This window comes from Erinaceus europaeus, chromosome 20, assembly GCF_950295315.1.
Source record: "Erinaceus europaeus chromosome 20, mEriEur2.1, whole genome shotgun sequence".
Taxonomy (NCBI): Eukaryota; Metazoa; Chordata; class Mammalia; order Eulipotyphla; family Erinaceidae; genus Erinaceus; species Erinaceus europaeus.
The window spans coordinates 47,256,938-47,273,631 of NC_080181.1; the positions used below are offsets into that span (position 1 = coordinate 47,256,938).

Below are 16,694 nucleotides of genomic sequence, written 5' to 3' on the forward strand. Positions count from 1 at the left end.
ACTTGTGCTGTCCTCTGAGCTTCTGGAACGATCTTCCTGTCTTCCTCCTTTCTGTATAGTGTGGAAGCCCTTAGAGATGCTACCTCTCTGGGTCTCTCCATCACCGATCGGAGGGAGGGAGGGAGGGAGGGAGGGAGGAAGGAAGGAAGGAAGGTAGGGAGGAAGGGAGGGAGGGAAGAAAGAAATGGCAGTCTTTGAAGGTATGGTTTACAAAATTTCTGGCACATTCACCTAGTCTAGCCCTGTCATTCAGATTCAGGAAACCTGTTTTTGTCAGTAGTACTCTCTGCGTTCTAAGGATTTCTGCAGGCAGACAGGCCGTGACGGACCTGCGTGTTGATGGAGGGCTGTAGCCTTGGGTTGGGTCTGATGCCAACAGCAGGAGGCTTCCTTTTGGAAGTCATTGGCCCATTGGTCTTTGTGGTCTGCACGTTTCCAGAGACCTCACAAGGATCATTTTTTTGAAGGAGGTGAGAGTGAGAATGGGAGTGGGGAGGGGTCATAACAGTTCCAGAAGAATCTTTTGAACAATTATATGCTATTAGCAAAGATGTGTCACAGTAACACATAACAAAAACTGAGATCACATAAACCATTAATCATGCATGTTCTTGATGGGGGATTATTTTTTCACTTTTTCTTTTTTTTTTAATATTTATTTTATTTACTTATTTCCTTTTGTTGCCCTTGTTGTTTTATTGTTGTAGTTATTATTGTTGTTGTCGTTGTTGGATAGGACAGAGAGAAATGGAGAGAGGAGGGGAAGACAGAGAGGAGGAGAGAAAGATAGACACCTGCAGACCTGCTTCACCACCTGTGAAGCGACTCCCCTGCAGGTGGGGAGCCGGGGTTCGAACCCGGATCCTTATGCCGGTCCTTGTGCTTTGCGCCACCTGCGCTTAACCCGCTGCGCTACAGCCCGACTCCCTTTCACTTTTTCTAAAAGGAGAAACTTAGAAGCCAAAGCTTTGTTTTCTGTTTATTTATTTATTTATTTTAATTAAACAGTAACGTGGAGCTAGTCACCTAACCTGATTTTCATAAACATGGGAGCTAGAGGCAGCCAAAAAAAAAAAAAAACTCATGCTTACATAGTGGGGGTCCTTAAATGAACTTTGGTGTTGGAGCCTGGTAACTCTAGAAAATGCTTGAATTATCCTTGTGGAATGATCAAGTGTGCTCTGAATATAGGGATTGCATTTAATTTAATTTCTATTATCTTACTGCCACTTAGGTTATTGCTGGGCCTCACCGCTGGCACTCTGAATCCACTGCTCCCACTGGCCTCTCCCACCTCCCCCTTCTGTTTTAGTTAGGACAAAGAATTTGAGAGGGTAAAGGGTGAGAGAGAGAGAGAGAGAGAGAGAGAGAGAGAGAGAGAGAAGCACCTGCAGACCTGCTTCACAGGTAGTGATGCACCTAGGAGCTTAGGAGGGCCGGGTGTATGTTGTTGCAGGTGTCATAGAACTTGCTAAATGCCACCTCCCAAGTGACACTCTTCTTCTCCCACCTCCCCTCCTCTAAGAATTCAGCCCACTTCAACATCATGGAGAAGCCGGTGTTTCTAGTTACCTGTTTATAGCTCGCTCCTTGGCTCGATTGTGGGCTCTTTCTAGGAGTCAAGTCCTACTTCCCTTGGTGTCCTCAGCTCTGCCGTGGGTGGGTGTGGCACCCATCTGGGTTTTAGTTATGGTGGTGACCTCAGGGGACACCCCTTCTCTGGCTGTGGTGGCTGTTCGCTGACTAGGAAGGGATATGCTGTGCTGAGGCTGAAAATGGATCATGTTTTTGTTTAGAGAGAGAGGAGAAGCAGCACCTCAGTGCCATCCCACCACCCATGGAGATTCCCCCCACTGCTGTCTGTCCATGGTGCTTCTGTGGATTCCTGGCCTATTCTCAGGGCCTCATGCAAAGTAATGCATGCATTCTACCTGGTGAACCACCTCCCAGCCCTTGTATTTAGAACTTGGAAAACATTCTCATGAATTTCTCTGTGCCAGTGTGACTTTCCAATACTTGGGCTCCCTTCAGTCTGTTGGATTTGAAATTCAGCTGAATAATGATAGCTGAGATGAGAAATACCACGCAATGAGAGACTTGCAGAGAGCTGGCACCCAAACCACAGTGAAGCTGCCCCCCAAACCACAGTGAAGCTGCCCCCCACCCACCAGGGTAATCTGAACAGTCTCTTTCTTCTCTCTCTCTCTCTCTTAAATCTTTGTGTTTTGTAGTAATTTTAGACGTACCAAAAGAGTTGGGGAAACAGCACAGAGAGTTCCCAAAATGTCACTCAGCCTCCCTAATGTTAGTATCTTATGTAACCATAACCCACTGATCAGAACCCAGAAATCAACATTGGCACAGTACCGCAAACTGCAGACTCTTCATATCTCACCCCTTAGTATTTCTTTGCCATGAACATTCTCTTGTCAAGACCCAGGCCCTTTGGTTGCATTTTTATTTGGGGGGGGTGGCATTGCTTACTCTTCTTCAATTGTGTTCCCTAAATTGCGTGATCTTGATGCTTTTTGTGGTTTAAAGATTTATTTACATATTACTGAGAGTGGACAGAGAGAACCAGAGCATCACTCTGGTACATGTGATGCCAGCAGTTTACCTCGAGACTTAATGCTTGAGAGTCCACTGAGCACCCCTTGATGCTTCTGAAATCACCCCATCAGTTGTGTATGTAGGTACTGAGTTTTCAACAAAGCACTGCTAAGCCCTGGCATATGGAGGTGCTGGGGATTGAACCTGGAACCTTGGGGCCTCACGCATGAAAGTCATTTTGCAGAACCATTATTCTCTCTCTCCCTGTCTCCCCACCCCTGCTCCTTATGTGGTAGAATGCTCCTTAACTTGAATTTCTCATAACTAGGCCCAGTTGATTAGTAAGTCACTCTACTCCTCAATATCTCCTGGTCCAATGTTTTGTATATTTTTATGAGAGAGGAAGAGAGAGACACCAATTCATGGCATCACTATCCATACATTCCCACCTGTCTGTTTTTGGTGCTGCTATGTGGTGCCAGGGATCTAACTCTTGGCTTCAGCCATTCGAGTTTCCCCTAAGCCACCTCGCCAACCCCAAGATTGTCCTCTTTATCCGACATCCAGACTCTACAAACTGCTCTAACCACACCTGTCACTTGGATCCACAAGTTGCCAAGCCCCTTACAATGCTTACAACATAGTGCCCATGATTTGAGGGGCTTCCTGCTACAGGTTTTCAAAATTTATAAGTTGCCTTTATTGAATAAAATATTTATTGGAAGGCATTTACATTTCTTAAATTTTTTCATTTATTTTGGATAGAGACAGAGGGAAGGGGGAGACACAGAAGAAGACAGAGAAACACCTACAGCACTGCTTTGCCGCTCATGAAGCTGCATGAGCGTCCTGCAGGTGGGGACTGGGGACTTGGCATCTTTCTACTTTCTGCCTCAGCCTTCATGTTCTGCCACGCGTGCCTTTGAATATTATGTGCGTGCTCTGCCTTTCTCATCTGTCTGCTTTTGGTCAGCTCAGTACTTGCTCACCGATGGCTGGGAGATCAGTGAGTGGCATGAAATATCTCTCTCCCTCTCTCTGGAGTTGTATCAGTAGGAAAAGCAAGGAAGTTCACGTGAGCGACCACAGGGAATGCCTTTTCCTATGTGTAGATTGTAGTTAACCATGCTCTGAGGTTCAGCTCACGACAGCTGATCAGAAGCCGACCTGCAGGAAAGTGTGTGTGTGTGTGTGTGTGTGTGTGTGTGTGTGTGTGTGTGTGAGAGAGAGAGAGAGAGAGAGAGAGAGGGGGGGGGGGGAGAGAGAGAGAGAGAGAGGGAGGGAATTGACTATCAGTGTTCCCAAGTGATGGTGACAGTGATGGCTGCACAGCCAGGAGAATTGTGGGATCAAGACAGAGTACTCAAGGCTCAGAAATAGTGAAGTGTGTTAGAGCACTGAACTTGCACACCTGAGACCCCAGAGGTCCCACGTTTAATCCCTGGCATAACCAGGTTTGGTCTCTATCCCCCATTTCTCCTCTTCCATCTCTCTGTGTATCTCTCTCTCTCTAGATACACATAAAACTAGACACAGTCCTCAGCAGGGATGATGACCGAACCAATTACAATATATTAAAGACCGAGAATCAAGACACCCCCACCCCTCCACCTTGCATGTAAAGCAGCGACAGCTAACCCATGTTCCCATCTCTGCCTCCCCCAGTCTTACAGTTGTAAACGGTATCTGGAGTACTAAAAAGCAAACGCACCCTAGGATGAAATTGCAGAGGACGGAAATGGCAGGGATGCCTGATTTACTCTCTTGCATTCTAATCTAAGCCTGTTGTTTAGAGGGGTTGACAGCAGCCTGTTTGCAGCTGGGAGAGGTCCTGGAATGGCCTTTGGGAACCCCTGCCTCTGCAGCATGGCTCCTTCTCAGGCTCTTGCCCCTTTGGAACTTCCCAGCATTCCTGTGTGCTCATCTGATGGTCCTGTGCCTTTTGTCTGGGTAATCTACTTGCTGGTGGGCTCCTTCAGGGTGGGACTTGGGGTAACTCAAGCAGAAGGCTGCTGGCTACATTCCTGGGGGAGGGGCCTGGGCTCCCCTCTCACTGCCCCAGGCTCTGTCCTCCTGTCCTCAGCTTCCCTCTTGTGACCACCAAGGCAAAGTTGGAAAAGTACAAGAATGTGTTCTTTGGTGTGTGGGAGGAGGTATGAGGCTCTCATGCTGCCTGCAGAGTCTGGCCTCCCACCATGGAAGAGGCCTCTGGAATCCACCAGTGGCACTGCCAGCCACCACGCCCCCTTCTGGCCATTTAAAGACCTCTCGTGCCTGTTGCTCATGAACTTTAACTTCTGCGCCAACAGCCGACATAATTCAGCTCTGCCTGCCTGCCTGTCTGCCTGCTTGCCACCTGCTAACTGGATTTCCCCATAGATAAAATTATTCTCGCCACTTTAGAGGTACAAAAGCAGAGAGGACATGTAACTGGACTGAGGAAGCACGGCTTCTTTCAGTGACTAGGGAGGTCTGAGCCTGATCAGTCTGCCGCTAATGCATGTCCAGACTTGACTCTCCGCTGCTTTAAAATATATATATATATATATATATTCATTTCTTATTTTTAATAGAGACTTAGAGAAATTGAGAGGAGGGGGAGATAGGGTGGGTGAAAAAGAGACGCCTGCAGACCTGCCTCAGCTCCTGAAGCTTTCCCCTCCTGTAGGCAGGAAGCGGGGGGGCTCAAACCTGGGTCCTTGCATACTATAACGTGTGTGCTTAGCCTGATGCACTACTGCCTGGCCCCCTCCACTGCCTTTTATTAGGACACCCACAGCCTTTGTGTCACAAGATTTTGTTCCCCCTTCTTGCTAAATCCAGTGGCAAGATCAGCACCTCTGCCGGAAGCGGAGCTGAGTTCACTGGGCCCAGGGTCTGCAGCGTCCCCATTAATGTTCGGTCTAATCAGCTGTCTCTGAGAGGGCCCCATGCTGATGGCACGGACATGTCCACACACCCCACTACTGCAGCAGCTCCTACTGTTGTGTAAGGTGGGATGAGCTGCTTCCATTGCCGCTGTATCTCCTGTGTGGTGCTGGGGCTTGAACCTGAGTCACACCTACGGCAGTGCAAGGACTGTACCCAGCCAGCCGTCTCTCTGGTTCCTCGCCTTCCTTCCTACCTACCTATCTACCTATAGGAGTATTTATTTCACAAGAGAGAGCTCCTGACCAATCCACTGCTCCAGCAAATGCGGTACCAGGGACTGAGCCCAGGAAAAGCCCCTGTGTGCGGGCTGTGTGGTCCACCTGCAGAGACCCCTCTCTTGTCAACGGAGCCCCTTTTGTTCAGGTTCCTTCTGAGAACGTGGTGGTTCTACCCAGCTTTGACCCCACCCTGGGAATAAACTGTGCTCACATCACTCGCTCCCCCCTGGAGTTTTTCTTGTGGCCTCCTTCATCCTCTCTCCTTCATGGACTCGGTGGGTGCTGTAAATGGGGTGGGGGTGGGGGTGGGGGAGCAGTGACAGTCTAGCAAGGGCACTAGCAGAGCCCATGGTGCCTGGGACCTTACAACGGGGCGCTGTGGAAACAGTGGGGCAGTTGGCACCGCCTGAGAATGCTGTTTTCTGCGGTGGCGAAATCAAACCTGTGGTGTCCTGTTCGCTCTGATGCTTTCTAAGCTGGGCCGAGGGGACGTGAGTGTCGCAGCCTCTCTGGGGAAGAAGATAGGGTTGGCCTGGCAGACAGCAGGTAAAAGCTTAAGTCTCAGGTGTGGAGTCCCAAGTTCAATCCCAGCAACCCATATGCCAGAGTGATGCTTTGGTGTTCTCTCTCTCTCTCTCCCCCCCCCCCCCATTAATAAATAAAATTATTGGGGGCTGGGCAGTGAATATGGCCACATATGGCCACACACAGGATGCAGGTTCAAGTCCTCTCCTCATCAACGGGTTGGGGGGGAGGTGCTTCACAAGTGGTGAAGCAGATCTGCAGGTGTCTCTCTTTCTCTATCTCCCCCTCCCTTCTCAGTTTTTCTCTGTCCTATTCAATAAAAAATAATAGAAAGAGCCAAAATGAAAATAAAATACATACATTTTAAAAAAGCTAGCAGAAGAAAGTGTACCAGAGACCTTGCTTTAGTAGTAAGTTGTTTTAGATTTTTTATCTTTGTCCTCCTTTGGGACTTTGCTACTCCAGGTCAACTTTATGAAGTGGGGAGAGAGAGAGAGAGAGGGAGGGAGAGGGAGGGAGGGAAGGGGGAGAGGGAGAGGGAGAGGGAGAGGGAGAGGGAGAGGGAGAGGGAGAGGGAGAGGGAGAGGGAGAGGGAGAGGGAGAGGGAGAGATTACTGTGGCACTAGTGCTTCCTTCAGTGCAGCAGGAACCAGGCTGGAAGCCAGGCTGTGCCTTTGGCAAAACAAGCACACTATCCAAAGGGAGCAAGTTGTTCTTGAAAATAAGTGTCTGAGGGCCAAGGAAGGTATTCAGCTACAGCACATTGGAATTGCACGCCTGAGACTCCCAAGGCCTCAGGTTCGATCCCCAGCATCACCACATGTCAGAGCTGAGCAGTACTTTAGTCTCTCTTGCAGGCTCTCTCTTTCTCTCATGAAAATAAATGAATCTTAAAGAAAAAAAAAAGGAAAAGAATGTGTATTTTGAACAACAATCTCTTACTATCATAGTGAAATCAGCGAGTGCACTCTTGCCAGTAGCCAAGAAAGCTCTAGCTTTCTTGTCTCTTCTTGCCACCGTGGGGAGTAGTCTGGCTTGGTGACTACCTCTGTGTCACCCATATTCTCTGTATTGGGTATCCTTGATGTAAACATCAATAAACAACTGTCCCGGGAATCGGTGGTAGCGCAGAGGGTTTAGCACAGGGGTTTTAGCGCAGGTGGTGCAAAGCGCAAGGACCGGAGTAAGGATCCTGGTTTGAGATCCCAGCTCCCCACCTGCAGGGGAGTTGATTCACAGGTGATGAAGCAGGTCTGCAGGTGTCTGTCTTTCGCTTCCTTTCTCTGTCTTCCCCTCCTCTCTCCATTTCTCTCTGTCCTATTCAACAACATCAACAATAATAACTACAACAATAATAAAAACAAGGGCAACAAAAGGGAATAAATAAATAAATATTTTAAAAACGCTTTTAAAAAAACTGTCCCTTGAACAGAGCATGTGAGAGACAGGTGTGTGTGTGTGTGGGGGGGGGTTCTCTGCAGGAGGCCAGCCCCCCTGCTCTGTCCTGGCCCTTTTGAAAAGCTCATTCAGTCCTTAGAAGAGTCTGAAGAAGGGTCTGCTTCTCCACTAACATTGCAGTATGTTCCCTGGGACACTGCTGGCTTCTTGAGAAGATGTGTCATCCTTTCTGTCTTCCTGGGAATCTGTCTTTCTGGCATCTTCATGGAAAAACATCTTCCCAGAGCTGTCTTGGAAACAACCTGCTGGGTATTTTTGTTTCGAATTGGTTTGGTTTTCCCCAGTAAAGAGAAAGACAAAGAGGAGTAGCCCTCTAACAAGAATACTCCCTGTTCAGACATCTGAAATGGCCTCCTTAAAACGTTCCAGAATAGACCTTTTGGTTTCTGTCCCCAGAGAGAAGCAGGTAATCTGCTTTCCTGGCAAGCTGAGTGCCCCCAACTTTGAGAACTCCATAGCGTATGGAAATTGCGGTTTTTGTTTTCACTCCTTTCCGTCCCTTGGAAGGGACGAGACTTCCATTGCAAACTCATTCTACAGGAGGGTGGGGTGGGGGGCTTAGAGATAGCAAATCTATTGTCCTGAGGAAGTCAGTGGGACCTTTGTGCTGCTGGGGTTGGGTCTGGGCCTGGGTTTGGGGGTGCAGGAGGAGGAAATATTTATAAAAACACACCTCTGAACCGAGACAGGGAAAGAGTTTTGTTTACCTGGTTTGGGAAAGGCAAGGCACTCATTTTGCCTGAAGACAGTGAGAGACAGAGTTTGTAATTAGCCGGGGTCACCAGCCCTGACATGTGAACAGCGCTGCTTGAGGCCACCCTCCCTCTCCAGTTGAGGATAGCCAGACTCTCATTTTCCTGAAGCCCAAATCACAACTTTCCATGGAAGGCAAAAACAGACCTCAAGAGACACTGCCGGTTGGCCGAGACAGACAAAAGTCCTTTTTCTCTCCCAGCCATGTGTTTCTGTGCTGGGGAACATCTGAAAGGGCAATTTGGAAATGGCCTCTCAGGGTGAAAGAAACCCTAATAGGGTTCCTGGAGACAGAATAGCATCTGTGCAAACATCCTCATGTAAGCCTAAAATAGTCAGAGTTGGAATAAAGTTAGAAAGTAACGTCTTTATGTTGACACAGCCCATCATGATCTGGGAGGGAACTTTTGTAAAAATAAAAAATCTGTAGAGGGAGTCAGGCAGTAGCGCAGCGGGTTAAGCGCAGGTGGCACAAAGCGCAAGGACCAGGTGTGTAAGGATCCTGCTTCGGGCCCCCAACTCCCCACCTGCAGGGGAGTCGCTTCCCAGGCGGTGAAGCAGGTCTGCAGGTGTCTTTCTCTCCCCCCCCTCTGTCTTCCCCTCTTCTCACCATTTCGCTCTGTCCTATCCAACAACAATGACATTAATAACTACAACAATAAAACAAGGACAACAAAAGGGAATAAATAAATTTTGAAACAAATTAAACAATAACAGCAATAATAGCTACAAGGGCAACAAAAGGGAATAAATAAATATTTTTTTAAAAACCTGTAGAGACTCATCTTCCATCTTTTCTGCTCTGAGTAGAGAGTCTGGTGTGAGCAGGAGGTAAAATTCCCCTTGGTTTTGAGAAATGAAGAAGGAAGAGACAGGGAGAGAGGTAGAGACACCTACAGCTTTACTGCTCATGAAGCTTCTCCCCTGCAGATGGGGACCAGGGACTTGAACCCAGGACCTTGTGCATTTGTAACGTGCACTCCACCAGGTGCACTACCACCCAACCCCCAAATCTCCTTTCTATTCCCAGGTTCAGGGTCACCTTTGGGAAGCTACCGGTCACATGTCTCCCTCTTGGCAGCAGTTAAGCTGTGTCTTCGCTCACATGTGTGTTCCTATGTTGTTTTGGTTGGGGGGGAAACATGCTTGCTCCTCTTTCATCCTTTCTCCTTTTTTCATCTCCATGTGAGGTTGTCCCCGGGGCTCCATGTCTGCAGGATTCCCCTGCTCCTGATGGACTCTCTTTTTTTTTGGATAGAGGGAGAGAGACACAAGACCGAGAGAGAAGAGAAGCACTGTAGCCCTGCTCAGGAAGCTTCCTCACACCAGTGCTCTTGTGGTGGCTGCCAGCCAAAACCCAGGTCCTCACGGTGGCCAAGTGTGTGCTCTGCAAGGTGTCTCCTAGCCCCACTCTCATCCTTCAGTGTGCTGCACTAGGCTGGACTCTGACCCCGTTTATTTCTTGCTTGAAACTGGCTCGCCAGATTGCTGCTTCATTCATTCTGCCCACCTCTATCTATTTTAGGTATCTGTCTTTCTCCCTGCAAGTTGTAATATTGGCAACTCACTGGTACTCACAGAAGTCCCACCCGCGGTGGTGAGGTGGCAGTATGTTCCCTTCCGTATCTCCTAGAAGTGAGCGGATTGGACAGGGTTGACAATATAATGGCTACGAAAAAAAGATTTTTCATACCTGAGGCTCTGAGGTCCCAGGTTCAATCCCCAGCACCACCATTAGCCAGATCTGCACAGTACTCTGGTCTTGCTCTCCCTCTCTCTTTATCTCTCTCATTAAAATAAAATTGGAAACTAATTTAAAAAAAAAAAAAAGGAGTGGATTTTCTACCAGTGGAAGAGGACTGTCATTGTCCACACCTGGGCTGTGTGTTCCTGTGTACCAGATATCAGATACCAGATACCTAGCAAGGATGGCGGTGGGGTGGGGGTGACAGAACTGATTTTTTTAATTCTTTTTTTTTTTTTAATTTTAAGTAGTGACTTACTGATTAACAAGATTGTAAGATAACAGGGGTATAATTCCACACAGTCCCCACCACCAGAGTGCCCTGTCCCATTCCCTCCTTTGGAAGTGTCCCTATTCTTTATCCCTCTGGGAGTAGGGAGCAAAGACTGTTATGGCATGTAGAAGGTGGGAGGTCTGGCTTCTGTAATCGCTTTGATTCTTTTTCTTACTGCTTTTGCATCTTAGCACTTCTGGGTTGCATTAAAAGAAATTGTCCATGGGCCCAGCAGTGGGGGGGCCGTGTTGAACCTGGGCTGTGCACATGGCAAAGCAGGGCAGTATCCCAGCGAAATTTTACTGACTTAAGATTTCCTTATTAGGGGGTCGGGCGGTGGCACAGTGGGTTAAGCGCACTTGGTGCAAAGCGCAGGGACCGGCGTAAGGATCCCGGTTCGAGCCCCTGTCTCCCTACCTGCAGGGGAGTCACTTCACAGGCGGGGAAGCAGGTCTGCAGGTGTCTATCTTTCTCTCCCCCTCTCTGTCTTCCCCTCCTCTCTCCATTTCTTTCTGTCCTGTCCAACAGTGAACAATATCAACAGTGGCAATAATAATAACCACAGCGAGGCTACAACAAAAAGGGGGGAAAATGGCCTCCAGGAGCGGTGGATTCATGGTGCAGGCAGCGAGCCCAGCAATAACCCTGGAGGAGGGGGGGCGGGGAAACAAAGATTTCCTTATTATGATCAAAACCGAGAGGGAGAGAGAGAACCAGAACATCACTCTGCCATATTTAATGCCAGGCGTCAAACTCGGAACTTCATGCCTGCAAGGCCAGTGGTGCCACCTCTGGGCCAAAGTTTAGATATTGATTTAAAAGGTTATGTATTTATGAGAGGGAGGGAGAAACCCCCAGGACATCATTCTGGCACATATAATGCCAGAGGTCAAGCTCAGGACCTCCTGCTTGAAGGGCCAGGGCTTTAGTCACTGTGCTACCTACCAGGCACTAAAATACCTTTGTCAGCCGCACTCACTTCTCCTGTGGAGAGAGGACACCTCACTCTCCTCCCCCTTAGTTGGATCACAGAGAGCAGGGGGAGGTGCCTCTCCCCATGACAGCCTGTCCTGAGCAGCCTGAAAGAAATTCACTGCTGGCTATAGTCTCTGGCCTTTCTTCAGAGTGGCTTGGTTTTTTTTTTTTAATCCGAAGTAGGAACCTACTAAATTAAAAATTGCTACACGAGTCAGTGATAAAACTCACGGGGGGGGGGGGGGGTTTAGGTATGAGCCCCAGCACCACCTGCCATGCGCTGAGGCACCAGAGTAAACTCCAGGGTTGTGGTCTTTCTGAAGAATAAAGAAGTGATTCAAAGTGATTAGCAAGTAAAAGTTGCAACAACAACAAATAAACAAAAGTTCCTCTTAGATATGGTATTGTGTTCTTGTCTGCGGAACATACGCCTAGTAGCTGTGGAAAATAAGTAAAAAGAAATACATGAAGACAGCATCCTCACCAGCAGCCTAGACATACTCACACAGAAGACATTCCTGCAAACTGCGAGCTGCCACTGCCTTTTGTTTGTTTGTTTTCTGAGCAGATGGGCTTGTTTGCTTTTTGCTTAAACATTAATCAAAAATCAATTTATGTCGATGTAAGTGGCGTTAGATAATTCTCGTTCCGACTACGGCAAATAATATCTATTTGTTCACGTTAGATAAGTCGCGGTGGTGGGGACATGTAAAATACAATGACATGAGCGGTGACATATGGTTGTGTGTTTTATAAATTAATGCCTTCGATACATGTGGGAGGAGAAGTAATTTAGCTGACTGACAAGAGGAAATTCCAGGGAAGGAACAGAGGGGTGAGTCGAAATAAATTTGGGAGATGAAGCGAATGAGATAATTGAGTTCTAGCTCTTTAACAAATCATCTGGATGGGTGTGCTAGGGGCCAAAAAAGGGAGCATTTTAATGTGCTCCAAAGAAGTCTTAGGAGGCTGGGTGGTGGTGGTGCACTTGGTGGAGCACCTATATTACCATGAGAAAGGACCCAGGTTCAAGCCCCCACTGCTCCCCACCCACGGGGGGGGGGGGGGGGGGGGAGGACGGACATTGCATGAGTGATGAAGCAGGTGCCTCGCTATTTCGACCTCCCCTCTCAATATCTCTCTGCTCTGGGAAATAAAGTAGGAAAAGAAAAGAAAGAAAACAAAGGCTGCCAGGAGCTATGGCTTTGTAGTGCCAGAACTGAACCCCAGTGGTAATCCAGGTGACAAAACAAAACAAAAGAAAGTGAAAAAGAGGTGTAATAGCTCTTGGGTGGACTCTGTCCCCCTGCTCCATTCTTGAAAAAAAAAAAAAAAAGAAAAAGCATCTCGGGAGGGGGTTATGTTGGGGTGTATCATGGTGTATGCAGAATTCAGTCTTCCTCAGCTCCTAGTTTGCATGTTTATTTAGGAATGAATGAGTTCACCATGTCTCTGCAGATGTCATTAATGTTTCCTTGACATTAGAAAATAGGACGGTCCCTTGTGCTGACTGATTCTATTTTTTAAAAAATGTATTTTTTAATTTTTTATATATATTTACTTGATAGAGACAGAAATGAAGAGGAGAGTGGGACATAGGGAGAGAGAGAGAGAGATAGGTAGAGAGAGAGAGAGAGAGACACCTGCAGCACTGCTTCATCACTCATGGTTTCCTCCTGCAGGCAGGGACTGGGGGCTTGAACCCAGGTCCTTGTGCACTATAACATGTCCGATCAACCAGGTGTGCCACCACCCAATCCCAAGTAACTCTTTCTAGAGAGATGCACACTGATGTGAAATATCGGGGGGGGGGGAATTATTGACATTATTGCTATTATTTAATTAATTAATTTTTGTAGATAGGAAGAAGGAAAGAGACCGTATCAGTGCTCCTCCACACCTGAGGCCTCCCTGCTACACTGTACTCCCCTGTGGAGACCAAGGGCTTGAACCCAGGTCTCCCCATACATGCAGGGTGTGCGCCCTGCCAGACAGGCCATCTCTTGATCGCTAGATTCGTAAAGTTACCCGTGCTTTCTCTTTCCCTTAGATCCGTTCGTTGCAAGAAATCCCTTGTGAAATAATCAATAGGAAACCCCCTCCCCTTGCCTCCCCACCTCTTCCTTAAAATTCATTTAGCCTGGAAAAGCCCAAAAGGTGAATGTTCAAATCTGCTCTGACTCTGAACTACCTTTGCATTGCTGAAACAGTGAAACAGGAAACCCCACAGTCAAACCTCCTGTGTTAGCTGAGAAAGCCAGACCCCCACCAGAGAGGCCTTCTGCACCTCCCTCCATAGGCTGGGCCACCCCAGGATTTCGCAGGAGGCTTCTTCCTAAGAGCTCTACCTTCCTTCGTGAGATTTACCCTGCACGTGGAAAGTGTGGACGCCCTTGATGTTCTGATAGGCACACACACCGTGAAGTGGTGGGCCACACAAGGAAGCTGGTCACCAAGGCCATCTCCTCTCTTCTGTGCCTTTCCCAGGAGGACTTATGCCTGGGTCACCCAGGAAGGATCAGGGCACCGCCTCTCTGGCTGCCTGTGTATGTCGGTGTCCAAATGCTCATGAAGTGAAAGTTGAGGAGGAGGAGGAGTACAGTGAACATACACCCTGCTCCTGATTCAGGGAGTACTATTATTAACCCAGGAAGCTCGTTTAGTCTGGGAATGTCCTTTTTCACTTTGGTTTTTTATCTCCTCTGATTCAGGATCAGAACTGGCAGAACTGGCAGGTGACCTTTCTGAGGGTCAGTGTGGGTGCAGTTTGGAAATGGAATGTTCTCTCCTACCTCCCCGTGACCCCATCCATATATGTTCTGTTCTTCTCCCTCACCCATCCTTCCTCCCCCCACCTTCCCTCCTCTGCTTTGCATACTTTACGAAGAGCCCCGTGAACCTCTCCATTTGCCATTGATTGGCAACTTTCTGCTCTCCCTCCGCTCCTGCAGCTGAATCATCACTCGTCTCTGTCAATTTTCCCGACGCCTCACCTAGTGATCTTGGTGGGGAAATTACAGTGATTAGCACCACAGCTCTGGTTTGCCCCTAAGCGTTCCAAAGCAGTGTTTGACAAAACTCTTCTAAGACAGTTCCTTCTCTCATGCCAAATGCACTGAATATTCAAATGCCCCCGAATTGACTGAAATTTCTGTACAGTCCGATGGCCCTGGCCGCTTGATCAAATCTGAGGTCAGAGGTCTGAGCTGGGTGAGATTGCTGACATCCTCCGTTGGCTGGGCGGGGGGGGGGGGGGGGGGGGTTTGCTCTACTGTCCCATGGCTACAATCAGGGCCCTCTTTCACTTATTCTCTCCCCTTCCCAAAGATACAGGCATCGTTTCTCTGTATCTGCTCTGATCATAATACTTTCCTGCATACCATCCGATCATATCACTATCACTAGCAAAGCCTGCACTTACAGGTGGCTTATAAAATCTTTAAATTGCACCAGTCACATAAGCCGTGTATAAAAAAAGCAGACCTGGCACCCATGCCACAATCCATTTGTGGGTTTTGGAGTTCAGCACTTTTAACAGCCTTGGTTTCTTCCTTTGGTGCCTCTGGGAGTTGTCTCTCCCCTGTATCCTAAGTTTCACTGGGCCTGTTGAGACAGCATAGTGGTTCTGCAAAGACTTTCCTGCTTGAGGATTCCAGGTTCAATCCCAGGCATTGCCATAAGCCAGAGCTGAATGGGGATCTGGTAAAAAAGAAAAAAAAAGTAATAACAACAGTAATTATAATTTTTTTCTTTACTGGTGAGATGAATAGCTTATAGTTAACAATAAAATACAGTCGTTTGTACATGTGTAACATTTCTCAGTTTTCCATATAACAATTCAACCTCCTCAGTCACCGTGTTCCAGACCTGAACCCTCCCCACCCGCCCCCACTCCAAAGTCTTTTTGCCAGCACCAGTCCAAGTTCTGCTCTGTGTTTTCCCTTCTGTTCTTATTTTTCAACTTCTGCCTGTGAGTGAGATCATCCCCTATTCATCCTTCTCTTTTTGACTTATCTCACTTAACATGATTCCTTCAAGCTCCACCCAAAATGAGGTAAAGAAAGTGATTTCATCATTCTTAATAGCTGAGTAGTATTCCATTGTGTATCTAGACCACAACTTGCTCAGCCACACATCTGTTGTTGGATGCCTGGGTTGTTTGTAGGTTTTAGCTATTACAAACTGTTTGGATGAGTATGGTTGGTTCCTTAGGAATTAATAAATCTTTTTACAAGAAGACTCATTCTCTGGATTCTGTGATTGTTTTTGATCAACAACCCTGGTACCAGGGAGATGGCTCAGTGTCTATAAAGATGAGGACTTGCAGGTAGAAGGTCCAAAATTCAATCCCCAGGACCACATACAGCAGAGTACGGCTATGGTTCATTCTCTCGTTCTCTCTTAATCTCTTGCCGCATGCACCATAGTGATGCTCTGACTTCTGAGTCTATCTTGCTTGTACTTCTCTAATATGGAACAAATAAAAACAAATCTTAGACATGAGAGGTGGGAAGGATTGCATCTGGATGTGGTTGTAATTCCTATTTCTTTCATGAATGAGACGAAATGTTTTCCCGCCTGCTTAATAATCCTGTGTATTTCCTCTTCTGTGAGTTAGCAGCTTACCACTTCATTCCCAAATCCTTTTGAGTTGTTGTTCTTTTCCTTATCAGTTTCTCAGAGCTCTGTTCTGTTTGTTTTGTGCTCAGAGATGTTGATTTCCTGAGATAGGAGTTGATTATATTCCCCCACCCCACCCCCAGTTTGGTATTTTGTCTTTGTTTATGGCTTTTACCTATGCAGAAAATTTTATTTTTAATATTCAGTTATGATGAACGTTATTCCCCTTTTCTGGCTCCTGGATCTTGCGTCGCAAATGAAAAGGTCTTTCTTACTCCCGGATTATGAAAGGATTCCCCCACCCCATGTGTTCTTGAGGACTCAGAGTTGTGCTGTTTATCATTTTAATTTGGCTCCTTTTTGGAATTTAGCCTGGAGTGTGGCATGATGTTGTGGACCCAGATTTTTCTTTCCCGGATGGCCACTTACGGCGCAGTGCTTATCAGTGAAGGCTTAGCCTTTATCCACCCCATGTGTGAGGCTGCCTTGGTCAGGCATTAAAGGTTTACATTGAGTTGCATCTAGATCTGGACTTTCTGTTCAGTCTCACTGATCTGTCTCTTCCTGTACTCGCCTTCACTGCTTTAATTAATGAATGAATTAATTTTTGTGCCCTCTGTTGATTCTTTAACACCTAAGAAGAAAG

The 16,694-nt window shown here is 47.4% G+C and overlaps 1 protein-coding gene across 3 annotated transcripts in view; it reads left to right on the forward strand.

Annotated features, from left to right (window-relative positions):
* Nucleotides 1-16,694, forward strand: part of IGF1R (insulin like growth factor 1 receptor) — a 289,574-nt gene that overhangs the window by 179,619 nt on the left and 93,261 nt on the right. The gene's annotated exons all lie outside the window — the stretch shown is intronic.